This window comes from Lampris incognitus, chromosome 1 (genome assembly GCF_029633865.1).
Source record: "Lampris incognitus isolate fLamInc1 chromosome 1, fLamInc1.hap2, whole genome shotgun sequence".
Lineage (NCBI taxonomy): Eukaryota > Metazoa > Chordata > Actinopteri > Lampriformes > Lampridae > Lampris > Lampris incognitus.
In genome coordinates this window covers 60977633-60996025 of record NC_079211.1, presented here as the reverse complement: position 1 = coordinate 60996025, position 18393 = coordinate 60977633, and positions in this window count along the sequence as shown.

Genomic DNA, 18393 nt, shown 5'->3' with positions numbered 1-18393 from the left:
TGGTTTGTGTCCATTGTTTACTACACTGCTGTACTATGCAGTACCTACTTTACTGGTTTGTGTCCATTGTTTACTTCACTGCTGTACTGTGCAGTACCTAGTTTACTGGTTTGTATCCATTGTTTACTACACTACTGTACTGTGCAGTACCTAGTTTACCGGTTTGTATCCATTGTTTAATACACTACTCTACTGTACAGTATCTGGTTTACTGATTTGTATACCTTGTTTACTACACTACTCTACTGTGCAGTACCTAGTTTACTGGTTTGTATCCATTGTTTACTATTGCTACTGTACTGCGTAGTACCTAGTTTACTGGTTTGTATCCATTGTTTACTACACTACTCTACTGTACAGTACCTACTTGACTGGTTTGAATCTAGTGTTTATTACGCTATTGTACTGTGCAGTCCCTGCTTTACTGGTTTGTAGCCAGTGTTTACTACTCTGCTGTACTGTGCCGTACCTACTTTACTGGGTTTGTATCCATTGTTTACTACACTACTCTACTGTAGAGTACCTAGTTTACTGGTTTGTATCCATTATTTACTACACTACTGTACTGTGCAGTACCTACTTTACTGGTTTGTGTTCATTGTTTACTACACTACTGTACTGTGCAGTACCTAATTTACTGGTTTGTATCTATAGTTTACTACACTACTGTACTGTGCAGTACCTAGTTTACAGGTTTGTATCCATTGTTTACTACTGCTACTGTACTGCGTAGTACCTAGTTTACTGGTTTGTATCCATTGTTTACTACACTACTCTACTGTACAGTACCTAGTTTACTGGTTTCTATCCACTGTTTAATACTGTACTGTGAAGTACCTACTTTACTGGTTTGTAACCATTGTTTACTACTACTACTGTACTGCGTAGTACCTAGTTTACTGATTTGTATCCATTGTTTACTACGCTACTGTACTGTACAGTACCTAGCTTACTGGTTTGTGTCCATTGTTTACTACACTACTCTACTGTACAGTATCTGGTTTACTGGTTTGTATACATTGTTTACTACACTACTGTACTGTGCAGTACCTACTTTACTGGTTTGTATTCATTGTTTACTACGCTACTGTACTGTGCAGTACCTACTTTACTGGTTTGTATCCATTGTTTACCACTACTACTGTACTGCGTAGTACCTAGTTTACTGGTTTGTATCCATTGTTTACTACACTACTCTACTGTACAGTATCTGGTTTACTGGTTTGTATACATTGTTTACTACAGTACTCTACTGTGCAGTACCTACTTTACTGGTGTGTATCCATTGTTTACTACACTACTGTACTGTGCAGTACCTACTTTACTGGTTTGTGTTCATTGTCTACTACACTACTGCACTGTGCAGTACCTAGTTTACTGGTTTGTATCCATTGTTTACTACTGCTACTGGACTGCGTAGTACCTAGTTTACTGGTTTGTATCCATTGTTTACTACAATACTCTACCGTACAGTACCTAGTTTACTGGTTTGTATCCATTGTTTACTACTGTACTGTGCAGTACCTACTTTACTGGTTTGTATCCATTGTTTACTACTATTACTACTGTACTGCATCGTACCTAGTTTACTGGTTTGTATCCATTGTTTACTACACTACTGTACTGTGCAGTATCTAGTTTACTGGTTTGTATCCATTGTTTACTACACTACTCTACTGTACAGTACCTAGTTCACTGGTTTGTATCCATTGTTTACCACTACTACTGTACTGCGTAGTACCTAGTTTACTGGTTTGTATCCATTGTTTACTACACTACTGTACTGTACAGTACCTAGTTTACTGGTTTGTGTCCATTGTTTACTATACTACTGTACTGTGCAGTACCTACATTACTGGTTGTTGTCCATTGTTTACTACACTACTATACTGTGCAGTACCTATTTTACTGGTTTGTGTCCATTGTTTACTACACTGCTGTACTATGCAGTACCTACTTTACTGGTTTGTGTCCATTGTTTACTACACTGCTGTACTGTGCAGTACCTAGTTTACTGGTTTGTATCCATTGTTTACTACACTACTGTACTGTGCAGTACCTAGTTTACTGGTTTGTATCCATTGTTTACTACACTACTCTACAGTACAGTATCTGGTTTACTGGTTTGTATACATTGATTACTACACTACTATACTGTGCAGTACCTAGTTTACTGGTTTGTATCCATTGTTTATTATTGCTACTGTACTGCGTAGTACCTAGTTTACTGGTTTGTTTCCATTGTTTACTACACTACACTACTGTACAGTACCTACTTTACTGGTTTGTATCCATTGTTTACCACTACTACTGGACTGCGTAGTACCTAGTTTACTGGTTTGTACCCATTGTTTACTACACTACTGTACTGTACAGTACCTAGTTTACTGGTTTGTGTCCATTGTTTACTACACTGCTGTACTGTGCAGTACCTACTTTACTGGTTTGTGTCCATTGTTTACTACACTGCTGTACTGTGCAGTACCTACTTTACTGGTTTGTATCCATTGTTTACTAAACTACTGTACTGTACAGTACCTAGTTTACTGGTTTGTATCCATTGTTTACTACACTACTCTACTGTACAGTATCTGGTTTACTGGTTTGTATACATTGTTTACTACACTACTCTACTGTGCAGTACCTACTTTACTGGTTTGTATCCATTGTTTACTACACTACTGTACTGTGCAGTACCTACTTTACTGGATTTTGTTCATTGTCTACTACACTACTGTACTGTGCAGTACCTAGTTTACTGGTTTGTATCTATTGTTTACTACATTACTCTACTGTACAGTACCTAGTTTACCGGTTTGTATCCATTGTTTACTACTGTACTGCGCAGTACCCACTTTACTGGTTTGTATCCATTTTTTACTACGCTACTGTACGGTGCAGTACCTTCTTTACTGGATTGTATCCATTGTTTACTACACTACTCTACTTTACAGTACCTAGTTTACTGGTTTGTATCCATTGTTTACTACACTACTGTACTGTGCAGTACCCACTTTACTGGTTTGTGTTCATTGTTTACGACACTGCTGTACTGTGCAGTACCTAGTTTACTGGTTTGTATCCATTGTTTACTACACTACTGTACTGTGCAGTACCTAGTTTACTGGTTTGTATCCATTGTTTACTACACTACTCTACTGTACAGTATCTGGTTTACTGGTTTGTATACATTGTTTACTACACTACTGTACTGTGCAGTACCTAGTTTACTGGTTTGTATCCATTGTTTACTACTGCTACTGTACTGCGTAGTACCTAGTTTACTGGTTTGTATCCATTGTTTACTACACTACTCTACTGTAGAGTACCTACTTTACTGGTTTGTATCCATTGTTTACCACTACTACTGTACTGCGTAGTACCTAGTTTACTGGTTTGTATCCATTGTTTACTACACTACTGTACTGTACAGTACCTAGTTTATTGGTTTGTGTCCATTGTTTACTACACTGCTGTACTGTGCAGTACCTACTTTACTGGTTTGTGTCCATTGTTTACTACACTGCTGTACTGTGCAGTACCTAGTTTACTGGTTTGTATCCATTGTTTACTAAACTACTGTACTGTGCAGTACCTAGTTTACTGGTTTGTATCCATTGTTTACTACACTACTGTACTGTGCAGTACCTACTTTACTGGTTTGTATCCATTGTTTACTACACTACTCTACTGTACAGTACCTAGTTCAATGGTTTGTATCCATTGTTTACCACTACTACTGTACTGCGTAGTACCTAGTTTACTGGTTTGTATCCATTGTTTACTACACTACTGTACTGTACAGTACCTAGTTTACTGGTTTGTGTCCATTGTTTACTATACTACTGTACTGTGCAGTACCTACTTTTCTGGTTGTTGTCCATTGTTTACTACACTACTATACTGTGCAGTACCTATTTTACTGGTTTGTGTCCATTGTTTACTACACTGCTGTACTATGCAGTACCTACTTTACTGGTTTGTGTCCATAGTTTACTACACTGCTGTACTGTGCAGTACCTAGTTTACTGGGTTTGTATCCATTGTTTACTACACTACTCTACTGTAGAGTACCTAGTTTACTGGTTTGTATCCATTATTTACTACACTACTGTACTGTGCAGTACCTACTTTACTGGTTTGTGTTCATTGTTTACTACACTACTGTACTGTGCAGTACCTAATTTACTGGTTTGTATCTATAGTTTACTACACTACTGTACTGTGCAGTACCTAGTTTACAGGTTTGTATCCATTGTTTACTACTGCTACTGTACTGCGTAGTACCTAGTTTACTGGTTTGTATCCATTGTTTACTACGCTACTGTACTGTACAGTACCTAGCTTACTGGTTTGTGTCCATTGTTTACTACACTACTCTACTGTACAGTATCTGGTTTACTGGTTTGTATACATTGTTTACTACACTACTGTACTGTGCAGTACCTACTTTACTGGTTTGTATTCATTGTTTACTACGCTACTGTACTGTGCAGTACCTACTTTACTGGTTTGTATCCATTGTTTACCACTACTACTGTACTGCGTAGTACCTAGTTTACTGGTTTGTATCCATTGTTTACTACACTACTCTACTGTACAGTATCTGGTTTACTGGTTTGTATACATTGTTTACTACAGTACTCTACTGTGCAGTACCTACTTTACTGGTGTGTATCCATTGTTTACTACACTACTGTACTGTGCAGTACCTACTTTACTGGTTTGTGTTCATTGTCTACTACACTACTGCACTGTGCAGTACCTAGTTTACTGGTTTGTATCCATTGTTTACTACTGCTACTGGACTGCGTAGTACCTAGTTTACTGGTTTGTATCCATTGTTTACTACAATACTCTACCGTACAGTACCTAGTTTACTGGTTTGTATCCATTGTTTACTACTGTACTGTGCAGTACCTACTTTACTGGTTTGTATCCATTGTTTACTACTATTACTACTGTACTGCATCGTACCTAGTTTACTGGTTTGTATCCATTGTTTACTACACTACTGTACTGTGCAGTACCTAGTTTACTGGTTTGTATCCATTGTTTACTACACTACTCTACTGTACAGTACCTAGTTCACTGGTTTGTATCCATTGTTTACCACTACTACTGTACTGCGTAGTACCTAGTTTACTGGTTTGTATCCATTGTTTACTACACTACTGTACTGTACAGTACCTAGTTTACTGGTTTGTGTCCATTGTTTACTATACTACTGTACTGTGCAGTACCTACATTACTGGTTGTTGTCCATTGTTTACTACACTACTATACTGTGCAGTACCTATTTTACTGGTTTGTGTCCATTGTTTACTACACTGCTGTACTATGCAGTACCTACTTTACTGGTTTGTGTCCATTGTTTACTACACTGCTGTACTGTGCAGTACCTAGTTTACTGGTTTGTATCCATTGTTTACTACACTACTGTACTGTGCAGTACCTAGTTTACTGGTTTGTATCCATTGTTTACTACACTACTCTACAGTACAGTATCTGGTTTACTGGTTTGTATACATTGATTACTACACTACTATACTGTGCAGTACCTAGTTTACTGGTTTGTATCCATTGTTTATTATTGCTACTGTACTGCGTAGTACCTAGTTTACTGGTTTGTTTCCATTGTTTACTACACTACACTACTGTACAGTACCTACTTTACTGGTTTGTATCCATTGTTTACCACTACTACTGGACTGCGTAGTACCTAGTTTACTGGTTTGTACCCATTGTTTACTACACTACTGTACTGTACAGTACCTAGTTTACTGGTTTGTGTCCATTGTTTACTACACTGCTGTACTGTGCAGTACCTACTTTACTGGTTTGTGTCCATTGTTTACTACACTGCTGTACTGTGCAGTACCTACTTTACTGGTTTGTATCCATTGTTTACTAAACTACTGTACTGTACAGTACCTAGTTTACTGGTTTGTATCCATTGTTTACTACACTACTCTACTGTACAGTATCTGGTTTACTGGTTTGTATACATTGTTTACTACACTACTCTACTGTGCAGTACCTACTTTACTGGTTTGTATCCATTGTTTACTACACTACTGTACTGTGCAGTACCTACTTTACTGGATTTTGTTCATTGTCTACTACACTACTGTACTGTGCAGTACCTAGTTTACTGGTTTGTATCTATTGTTTACTACATTACTCTACTGTACAGTACCTAGTTTACCGGTTTGTATCCATTGTTTACTACTGTACTGCGCAGTACCCACTTTACTGGTTTGTATCCATTTTTTACTACGCTACTGTACGGTGCAGTACCTTCTTTACTGGATTGTATCCATTGTTTACTACACTACTCTACTTTACAGTACCTAGTTTACTGGTTTGTATCCATTGTTTACTACACTACTGTACTGTGCAGTACCCACTTTACTGGTTTGTGTTCATTGTTTACGACACTGCTGTACTGTGCAGTACCTAGTTTACTGGTTTGTATCCATTGTTTACTACACTACTGTACTGTGCAGTACCTAGTTTACTGGTTTGTATCCATTGTTTACTACACTACTCTACTGTACAGTATCTGGTTTACTGGTTTGTATACATTGTTTACTACACTACTGTACTGTGCAGTACCTAGTTTACTGGTTTGTATCCATTGTTTACTACTGCTACTGTACTGCGTAGTACCTAGTTTACTGGTTTGTATCCATTGTTTACTACACTACTCTACTGTAGAGTACCTACTTTACTGGTTTGTATCCATTGTTTACCACTACTACTGTACTGCGTAGTACCTAGTTTACTGGTTTGTATCCATTGTTTACTACACTACTGTACTGTACAGTACCTAGTTTATTGGTTTGTGTCCATTGTTTACTACACTGCTGTACTGTGCAGTACCTACTTTACTGGTTTGTGTCCATTGTTTACTACACTGCTGTACTGTGCAGTACCTAGTTTACTGGTTTGTATCCATTGTTTACTAAACTACTGTACTGTGCAGTACCTAGTTTACTGGTTTGTATCCATTGTTTACTACACTACTGTACTGTGCAGTACCTACTTTACTGGTTTGTATCCATTGTTTACTACACTACTCTACTGTACAGTACCTAGTTCAATGGTTTGTATCCATTGTTTACCACTACTACTGTACTGCGTAGTACCTAGTTTACTGGTTTGTATCCATTGTTTACTACACTACTGTACTGTACAGTACCTAGTTTACTGGTTTGTGTCCATTGTTTACTATACTACTGTACTGTGCAGTACCTACTTTTCTGGTTGTTGTCCATTGTTTACTACACTACTATACTGTGCAGTACCTATTTTACTGGTTTGTGTCCATTGTTTACTAAACTGCTGTACTATGCAGTACCTACTTTACTGGTTTGTGTCCATAGTTTACTACACTGCTGTACTGTGCAGTACCTAGTTTACTGGTTTGTATCCATTGTTTACTACACTACTATACTGTGCAGTACCTAGTTTACTGGTTTGTATCCATTGTTTACTACACTACTCTACTGTACAGTATCTGGTTTACTGGTTTGTATACATTGTTTACTACACTACTCTACTGTGCAGTACCTATTTTACTGGTTTGTATCCATTGTTTACTACACTACTGTACTGTGCAGTACCTACTTTACTGGTTTGTGTTCATTGTCTACTACACTACTGTACTGTGCAGTACCTAGTTTACTGGTTTGTATCTATTGTTTACTACATTACTCTACTGTACAGTACCTAGTTTACCGGTTTGTATCCATTGTTTACTACTGTACTGCGCAGTACCCACTTTACTGGTTTGTATCCATTTTTTACTACTGCTACTGGACTGCGTATTACCTAGTTTACTGGTTTGTATCCATTGTTTACTACGCTACTGTACGGTGCAGTACCTTCTTTACTGGATTGTATCCATTGTTTACTACACTACTCTACTTTACAGTACCTAGTTTACTGGTTTGTATCCATTGTTTACTACACTACTGTACTGTGCAGTACCCACTTTACTGGTTTGTGTTCATTGTTTACGACACTGCTGTACTGTGCAGTACCTAGTTTACTGGTTTGTATCCATTGTTTACTACACTACTGTACTGTGCAGTACCAAGTTTACTGGTTTGTATCCATTGTTTACTACACTACTCTACTGTACAGTATCTGGTTTACTGGTTTGTATACATTGTTTACTACACAACTGTACTGTGCAGTACCTAGTTTACTGGTTTGTATCCATTGTTTACTACTGCTACTGTACTGCGTAGTACCTAGTTTACTGGTTTGTATCCATTGTTTACTACACTACTCTACTGTAGAGTACCTACTTTGCTGGTTTGTATCCATTGTTTACCACTACTACTGTACTGCGTAGTACCTAGTTTACTGGTTTGTATCCATTGTTTACTACACTACTGTACTGTACAGTACCTAGTTTATTGGTTTGTGTCCATTGTTTACTACACTGCTGTACTGTGCAGTACCTACTTTACTGGTTTGTGTCCATTGTTTACTACACTGCTGTACTGTGCAGTACCTAGTTTACTGGTTTGTATCCATTGTTTACTAAACTACTGTACTGTGCAGTACCTAGTTTACTGGTTTGTATCCATTGTTTACTACACTACTCTACTGTACAGTATCTGGTTTACTGGTTTGTATACATTGTTTACTACACTACTATACTGTGCAGTACCTACTTTACTGGTTTGTGTTCATTGTCTACTACACTACTGTACTGTGCAGTACCTACTTTACTGGTTTGTATCTATTGTTTACTACATTACTCTACTGTACGGTACCTAGTTTACTGGTTTGTATCCATTGTTTACTACTGTACTGTGCCGTACCTACTTTACTGGTTTGTATCCATTGTTTACTACTACTACTGTACTGCATCTTACCTAGTTTACTGGTTTGTATCCATTGTTTACTACACTACTGTACTGTGCAGTACCTAGTTTACTGGTTTGATATCCATTGTTTACTACACTACTCTACTGTACAGTACCTAGTTCACTGGTTTGTATCCATTGTTTACCACTACTACTGTACTGCGTAGTACCTAGTTTACTGGTTTGTATCCATTGTTTACTACACTACTGTACTGTACAGTACCTAGTTTACAGGTTTGTATCCATTGTTTACTACACTACTCTACTGTACAGTACCTAGTTTACTGGTTTCTATCCACTGTTTAATACTGTACTGTGAAGTACCTACTTTACTGGTTTGTAACCATTATTTACTACTACTACTACTGTACTGCGTAGTACCTAGTTTACTGATTTGTATCCATTGTTTACTACGCTACTGTACTGTACAGTACCTAGCTTACTGGTTTGTGTCCATTGTTTACTACACTACTCTACTGTACAGTATCTGGTTTACTGGTTTGTATACATTGTTTACTACACTACTGTACTGTGCAGTACCTACTTTACTGGTTTGTATCCATTGTTTACTACGCTACTGTACTGTGCAGTACCTACTTTACTGGTTTGTATCCATTGTTTACCACTACTACTGTACTGCGTAGTACCTAGTTTACTGGTTTGTATCCATTGTTTACTACACTACTCTACTGTACAGTATCTGGTTTACTGGTTTGTATACATTGTTTACTACAGTACTCTACTGTGCAGTACCTACTTTACTGGTTTGTATCCATTGTTTACTACACTACTGTACTGTGCAGTACCTACTTTACTGGTTTGTGTTCATTGTCTACTACACTACTGCACTGTGCAGTACCTAGTTTACTGGTTTGTATCCATTGTTTACTACTGCTACTGGACTGCGTAGTACCTAGTTTACTGGTTTGTATCCATTGTTTACTACAATACTCTACCGTACAGTACCTAGTTTACTGGTTTGTATCCATTGTTTACTACTGTACTGTGCAGTACCTACTTTACTGGTTTGTATCCATTGTTTACTACTATTACTACTGTACTGCATCGTACCTAGTTTACTGGTTTGTATCCATTGTTTACTACACTACTGTACTGTGCAGTACCTAGTTTACTGGTTTGTATCCATTGTTTACTACACTACTCTACTGTACAGTACCTAGTTCACTGGTTTGTATCCATTGTTTACCACTACTACTGTACTGCGTAGTACCTAGTTTACTGGTTTGTATCCATTGTTTACTACACTACTGTACTGTACAGTACCTAGTTTACTGGTTTGTGTCCATTGTTTACTATACTACTGTACTGTGCAGTACCTACTTTACTGGTTGTTGTCCATTGTTTACTACACTACTATACTGTGCAGTACCTATTTTACTGGTTTGTATCCATTGTTTACTACACTACTCTACTGTAGAGTACCTACTCTGCTGGTTTGTATCCATTGTTTACCACTACTACTGTACTGCGTAGTACCTAGTTTACTGGTTTGTATCCATTGTTTACTACACTACTGTACTGTACAGTACCTAGTTTATTGGTTTGTGTCCATTGTTTACTACACTGCTGTACTGTGCAGTACCTACTTTACTGGTTTGTGTCCATTGTTTACTACACTGCTGTACTGTGCAGTACCTAGTTTACTGGTTTGTATCCATTGTTTACTAAACTACTGTACTGTGCAGTACCTAGTTTACTGGTTTGTATCCATTGTTTACTACACTACTCTACTGTACAGTATCTGGTTTACTGGTTTGTATACATTGTTTACTACACTACTATACTGTGCAGTACCTACTTTTCTGGTTTGTGTTCATTGTCTACTACACTACTGTACTGTGCAGTACCTACTTTACTGGTTTGTATCTATTGTTTACTACATTACTCTACTGTACGGTACCTAGTTTACTGGTTTGTATCCATTGTTTACTACTGTACTGTGCAGTACCTACTTTACTGGTTTGTATCCATTGTTTACTACTACTACTGTACTGCATCTTACCTAGATAACTGGTTTGTATCCATTGTTTACTACACTACTGTACTGTGCAGTACCTAGTTTACTGGTTTGATATCCATTGTTTACTACACTACTCTACTGTACAGTACCTAGTTCACTGGTTTGTATCCATTGTTTACCACTACTACTGTACTGCGTAGTACCTAGTTTACTGGTTTGTATCCATTGTTTACTACACTACCGTACTGTACAGTACCTAGTTTACAGGTTTGTGTCCATTGTTTACTATACTACTGTACTGTGCAGTACCTACTTTTCTGGTTGTTGTCCATTGTTTACTACACTACTATACTGTGCAGTACCTATTTTACTGGTTTGTGTCCATTGTTTACTACACTGCTGTACTATGCAGTACCTACTTTACTGGTTTGTGTCCATTGTTTACTTCACTGCTGTACTGTGCAGTACCTAGTTTACTGGTTTGTATCCATTGTTTACTACACTACTGTACTGTGCAGTACCTAGTTTACCGGTTTGTATCCATTGTTTAATACACTACTCTACTGTACAGTATCTGGTTTACTGATTTGTATACCTTGTTTACTACACTACTCTACTGTGCAGTACCTAGTTTACTGGTTTGTATCCATTGTTTACTATTGCTACTGTACTGCGTAGTACCTAGTTTACTGGTTTGTATCCATTGTTTACTACACTACTCTACTGTACAGTACCTACTTGACTGGTTTGAATCTAGTGTTTATTACGCTATTGTACTGTGCAGTCCCTGCTTTACTGGTTTGTAGCCAGTGTTTACTACTCTGCTGTACTGTGCCGTACCTACTTTACTGGGTTTGTATCCATTGTTTACTACACTACTCTACTGTAGAGTACCTAGTTTACTGGTTTGTATCCATTATTTACTACACTACTGTACTGTGCAGTACCTACTTTACTGGTTTGTATCCATTGTTTACTACGCTACTGTACTGTACAGTACCTAGCTTACTGGTTTGTGTCCATTGTTTACTACACTACTCTACTGTACAGTATCTGGTTTACTGGTTTGTATACATTGTTTACTACACTACTGTACTGTGCAGTACCTACTTTACTGGTTTGTATCCATTGTTTACTACGCTACTGTACTGTGCAGTACCTACTTTACTGGTTTGTATCCATTGTTTACCACTACTACTGTACTGCGTAGTACCTAGTTTACTGGTTTGTATCCATTGTTTACTACACTACTCTACTGTACAGTATCTGGTTTACTGGTTTGTATACATTGTTTACTACAGTACTCTACTGTGCAGTACCTACTTTACTGGTTTGTATCCATTGTTTACTACACTACTGTACTGTGCAGTACCTACTTTACTGGTTTGTGTTCATTGTCTACTACACTACTGCACTGTGCAGTACCTAGTTTACTGGTTTGTATCCATTGTTTACTACTGCTACTGGACTGCGTAGTACCTAGTTTACTGGTTTGTATCCATTGTTTACTACAATACTCTACCGTACAGTACCTAGTTTACTGGTTTGTATCCATTGTTTACTACTGTACTGTGCAGTACCTACTTTACTGGTTTGTATCCATTGTTTACTACTATTACTACTGTACTGCATCGTACCTAGTTTACTGGTTTGTATCCATTGTTTACTACACTACTGTACTGTGCAGTACCTAGTTTACTGGTTTGTATCCATTGTTTACTACACTACTCTACTGTACAGTACCTAGTTCACTGGTTTGTATCCATTGTTTACCACTACTACTGTACTGCGTAGTACCTACTTTACTGGTTGTTGTCCATTGTTTACTACACTACTATACTGTGCAGTACCTATTTTACTGGTTTGTATCCATTGTTTACTACACTACTCTACTGTAGAGTACCTACTCTGCTGGTTTGTATCCATTGTTTACCACTACTACTGTACTGCGTAGTACCTAGTTTACTGGTTTGTATCCATTGTTTACTACACTACTGTACTGTACAGTACCTAGTTTATTGGTTTGTGTCCATTGTTTACTACACTGCTGTACTGTGCAGTACCTACTTTACTGGTTTGTGTCCATTGTTTACTACACTGCTGTACTGTGCAGTACCTAGTTTACTGGTTTGTATCCATTGTTTACTAAACTACTGTACTGTGCAGTACCTAGTTTACTGGTTTGTATCCATTGTTTACTACACTACTCTACTGTACAGTATCTGGTTTACTGGTTTGTATACATTGTTTACTACACTACTATACTGTGCAGTACCTACTTTTCTGGTTTGTGTTCATTGTCTACTACACTACTGTACTGTGCAGTACCTACTTTACTGGTTTGTATCTATTGTTTACTACATTACTCTACTGTACGGTACCTAGTTTACTGGTTTGTATCCATTGTTTACTACTGTACTGTGCAGTACCTACTTTACTGGTTTGTATCCATTGTTTACTACTACTACTGTACTGCATCTTACCTAGTTAACTGGTTTGTATCCATTGTTTACTACACTACTGTACTGTGCAGTACCTAGTTTACTGGTTTGATATCCATTGTTTACTACACTACTCTACTGTACAGTACCTAGTTCACTGGTTTGTATCCATTGTTTACCACTACTACTGTACTGCGTAGTACCTAGTTTACTGGTTTGTATCCATTGTTTACTACACTACCGTACTGTACAGTACCTAGTTTACAGGTTTGTGTCCATTGTTTACTATACTACTGTACTGTGCAGTACCTACTTTTCTGGTTGTTGTCCATTGTTTACTACACTACTATACTGTGCAGTACCTATTTTACTGGTTTGTGTCCATTGTTTACTACACTGCTGTACTATGCAGTACCTACTTTACTGGTTTGTGTCCATTGTTTACTTCACTGCTGTACTGTGCAGTACCTAGTTTACTGGTTTGTATCCATTGTTTACTACACTACTGTACTGTGCAGTACCTAGTTTACCGGTTTGTATCCATTGTTTAATACACTACTCTACTGTACAGTATCTGGTTTACTGATTTGTATACCTTGTTTACTACACTACTCTACTGTGCAGTACCTAGTTTACTGGTTTGTATCCATTGTTTACTATTGCTACTGTACTGCGTAGTACCTAGTTTACTGGTTTGTATCCATTGTTTACTACACTACTCTACTGTACAGTACCTACTTGACTGGTTTGAATCTAGTGTTTATTACGCTATTGTACTGTGCAGTCCCTGCTTTACTGGTTTGTAGCCAGTGTTTACTACTCTGCTGTACTGTGCCGTACCTACTTTACTGGTTTGTATCCATTGTTTACTACACTACTCTACTGTAGAGTACCTACTTTGCTGGTTTGTATCCATTGTTTACCACTACTACTGTACTGCGTAGTACCTAGTTTACTGGTTTGTATCCATTGTTTACTACACTACTGTACTGTACAGTACCTAGTTTATTGGTTTGTGTCCATTGTTTACTACACTGCTGTACTGTGCAGTACCTACTTTACTGGTTTGTGTCCATTGTTTACTACACTGCTGTACTGTGCAGTACCTAGTTTACTGGTTTGTATCCATTGTTTACTAAACTACTGTACTGTGCAGTACCTAGTTTACTGGTTTGTATCCATTGTTTACTACATTACTCTACTGTACAGTATCTGGTTTACTGGTTTGTATACATTGTTTACTACACTACTATACTGTGCAGTACCTACTTTTCTGGTTTGTGTTCATTGTCTACTACACTACTGTACTGTGCAGTACCTACTTTACTGGTTTGTATCTATTGTTTACTACATTACTCTACTGTACGGTACCTAGTTTACTGGTTTGTATCCATTGTTTACTACTGTACTGTGCCGTACCTACTTTACTGGTTTGTATCCATTGTTTACTACTACTACTGTACTGCATCTTACCTAGTTTACTGGTTTGTATCCATTGTTTACTACACTACTGTACTGTGCAGTACCTAGTTTACTGGTTTGATATCCATTGTTTACTACACTACTCTACTGTACAGTACCTAGTTCACTGGTTTGTATCCATTGTTTACCACTACTACTGTACTGCGTAGTACCTAGTTTACTGGTTTGTATCCATTGTTTACTACACTACTGTACTGTACAGTACCTAGTTTACAGGTTTGTATCCATTGTTTACTACACTACTCTACTGTACAGTACCTAGTTTACTGGTTTCTATCCACTGTTTAATACTGTACTGTGAAGTACCTACTTTACTGGTTTGTAACCATTATTTACTACTACTACTACTGTACTGCGTAGTACCTAGTTTACTGATTTGTATCCATTGTTTACTACGCTACTGTACTGTACAGTACCTAGCTTACTGGTTTGTGTCCATTGTTTACTACACTACTCTACTGTACAGTATCTGGTTTACTGGTTTGTATACATTGTTTACTACACTACTGTACTGTGCAGTACCTACTTTACTGGTTTGTATCCATTGTTTACTACGCTACTGTACTGTGCAGTACCTACTTTACTGGTTTGTATCCATTGTTTACCACTACTACTGTACTGCGTAGTACCTAGTTTACTGGTTTGTATCCATTGTTTACTACACTACTCTACTGTACAGTATCTGGTTTACTGGTTTGTATACATTGTTTACTACAGTACTCTACTGTGCAGTACCTACTTTACTGGTTTGTATCCATTGTTTACTACACTACTGTACTGTGCAGTACCTACTTTACTGGTTTGTGTTCATTGTCTACTACACTACTGCACTGTGCAGTACCTAGTTTACTGGTTTGTATCCATTGTTTACTACTGCTACTGGACTGCATAGTACCTAGTTTACTGGTTTGTATCCATTGTTTACTACAATACTCTACCGTACAGTACCTAGTTTACTGGTTTGTATCCATTGTTTACTACTGTACTGTGCAGTACCTACTTTACTGGTTTGTATCCATTGTTTACTACTATTACTACTGTACTGCATCGTACCTAGTTTACTGGTTTGTATCCATTGTTTACTACACTACTGTACTGTGCAGTACCTAGTTTACTGGTTTGTATCCATTGTTTACTACACTACTCTACTGTACAGTACCTAGTTCACTGGTTTGTATCCATTGTTTACCACTACTACTGTACTGCGTAGTACCTAGTTTACTGGTTTGTATCCATTGTTTACTACACTACTGTACTGTACAGTACCTAGTTTACTGGTTTGTGTCCATTGTTTACTATACTACTGTACTGTGCAGTACCTACTTTACTGGTTGTTGTCCATTGTTTACTACACTACTATACTGTGCAGTACCTATTTTACTGGTTTGTATCCATTGTTTACTACACTACTCTACTGTAGAGTACCTACTCTGCTGGTTTGTATCCATTGTTTACCACTACTACTGTACTGCGTAGTACCTAGTTTACTGGTTTGTATCCATTGTTTACTACACTACTGTACTGTACAGTACCTAGTTTATTGGTTTGTGTCCATTGTTTACTACACTGCTGTACTGTGCAGTACCTACTTTACTGGTTTGTGTCCATTGTTTACTACACTGCTGTACTGTGCAGTACCTAGTTTACTGGTTTGTATCCATTGTTTACTAAACTACTGTACTGTGCAGTACCTAGTTTACTGGTTTGTATCCATTGTTTACTACACTACTCTACTGTACAGTATCTGGTTTACTGGTTTGTATACATTGTTTACTACACTACTATACTGTGCAGTACCTACTTTTCTGGTTTGTGTTCATTGTCTACTACACTACTGTACTGTGCAGTACCTACTTTACTGGTTTGTATCTATTGTTTACTACATTACTCTACTGTACGGTACCTAGTTTACTGGTTTGTATCCATTGTTTACTACTGTACTGTGCAGTACCTACTTTACTGGTTTGTATCCATTGTTTACTACTACTACTGTACTGCATCTTACCTAGTTAACTGGTTTGTATCCATTGTTTACTACACTACTGTACTGTGCAGTACCTAGTTTACTGGTTTGATATCCATTGTTTACTACACTACTCTACTGTACAGTACCTAGTTCACTGGTTTGTATCCATTGTTTACCACTACTACTGTACTGCGTAGTACCTAGTTTACTGGTTTGTATCCATTGTTTACTACACTACCGTACTGTACAGTACCTAGTTTACAGGTTTGTGTCCATTGTTTACTATACTACTGTACTGTGCAGTACCTACTTTTCTGGTTGTTGTCCATTGTTTACTACACTACTATACTGTGCAGTACCTATTTTACTGGTTTGTGTCCATTGTTTACTACACTGCTGTACTATGCAGTACCTACTTTACTGGTTTGTGTCCATTGTTTACTTCACTGCTGTACTGTGCAGTACCTAGTTTACTGGTTTGTATCCATTGTTTACTACACTACTGTACTGTGCAGTACCTAGTTTACCGGTTTGTATCCATTGTTTAATACACTACTCTACTGTACAGTATCTGGTTTACTGATTTGTATACCTTGTTTACTACACTACTCTACTGTGCAGTACCTAGTTTACTGGTTTGTATCCATTGTTTACTATTGCTACTGTACTGCGTAGTACCTAGTTTACTGGTTTGTATCCATTGTTTACTACACTACTCTACTGTACAGTACCTACTTGACTGGTTTGAATCTAGTGTTTATTACGCTATTGTACTGTGCAGTCCCTGCTTTACTGGTTTGTAGCCAGTGTTTACTACTCTGCTGTACTGTGCCGTACCTACTTTACTGGGTTTGTATCCATTGTTTACTACACTACTCTACTGTAGAGTACCTAGTTTACTGGTTTGTATCCATTATTTACTACACTACTGTACTGTGCAGTACCTACTTTACTGGTTTGTATCCATTGTTTACTACGCTACTGTACTGTACAGTACCTAGCTTACTGGTTTGTGTCCATTGTTTACTACACTACTCTACTGTACAGTATCTGGTTTACTGGTTTGTATACATTGTTTACTACACTACTGTACTGTGCAGTACCTACTTTACTGGTTTGTATCCATTGTTTACTACGCTACTGTACTGTGCAGTACCTACTTTACTGGTTTGTATCCATTGTTTACCACTACTACTGTACTGCGTAGTACCTAGTTTACTGGTTTGTATCCATTGTTTACTACACTACTCTACTGTACAGTATCTGGTTTACTGGTTTGTATACATTGTTTACTACAGTACTCTACTGTGCAGTACCTACTTTACTGGTTTGTATCCATTGTTTACTACACTACTGTACTGTGCAGTACCTACTTTACTGGTTTGTGTTCATTGTCTACTACACTACTGCACTGTGCAGTACCTAGTTTACTGGTTTGTATCCATTGTTTACTACTGCTACTGGACTGCGTAGTACCTAGTTTACTGGTTTGTATCCATTGTTTACTACAATACTCTACCGTACAGTACCTAGTTTACTGGTTTGTATCCATTGTTTACTACTGTACTGTGCAGTACCTACTTTACTGGTTTGTATCCATTGTTTACTACTATTACTACTGTACTGCATCGTACCTAG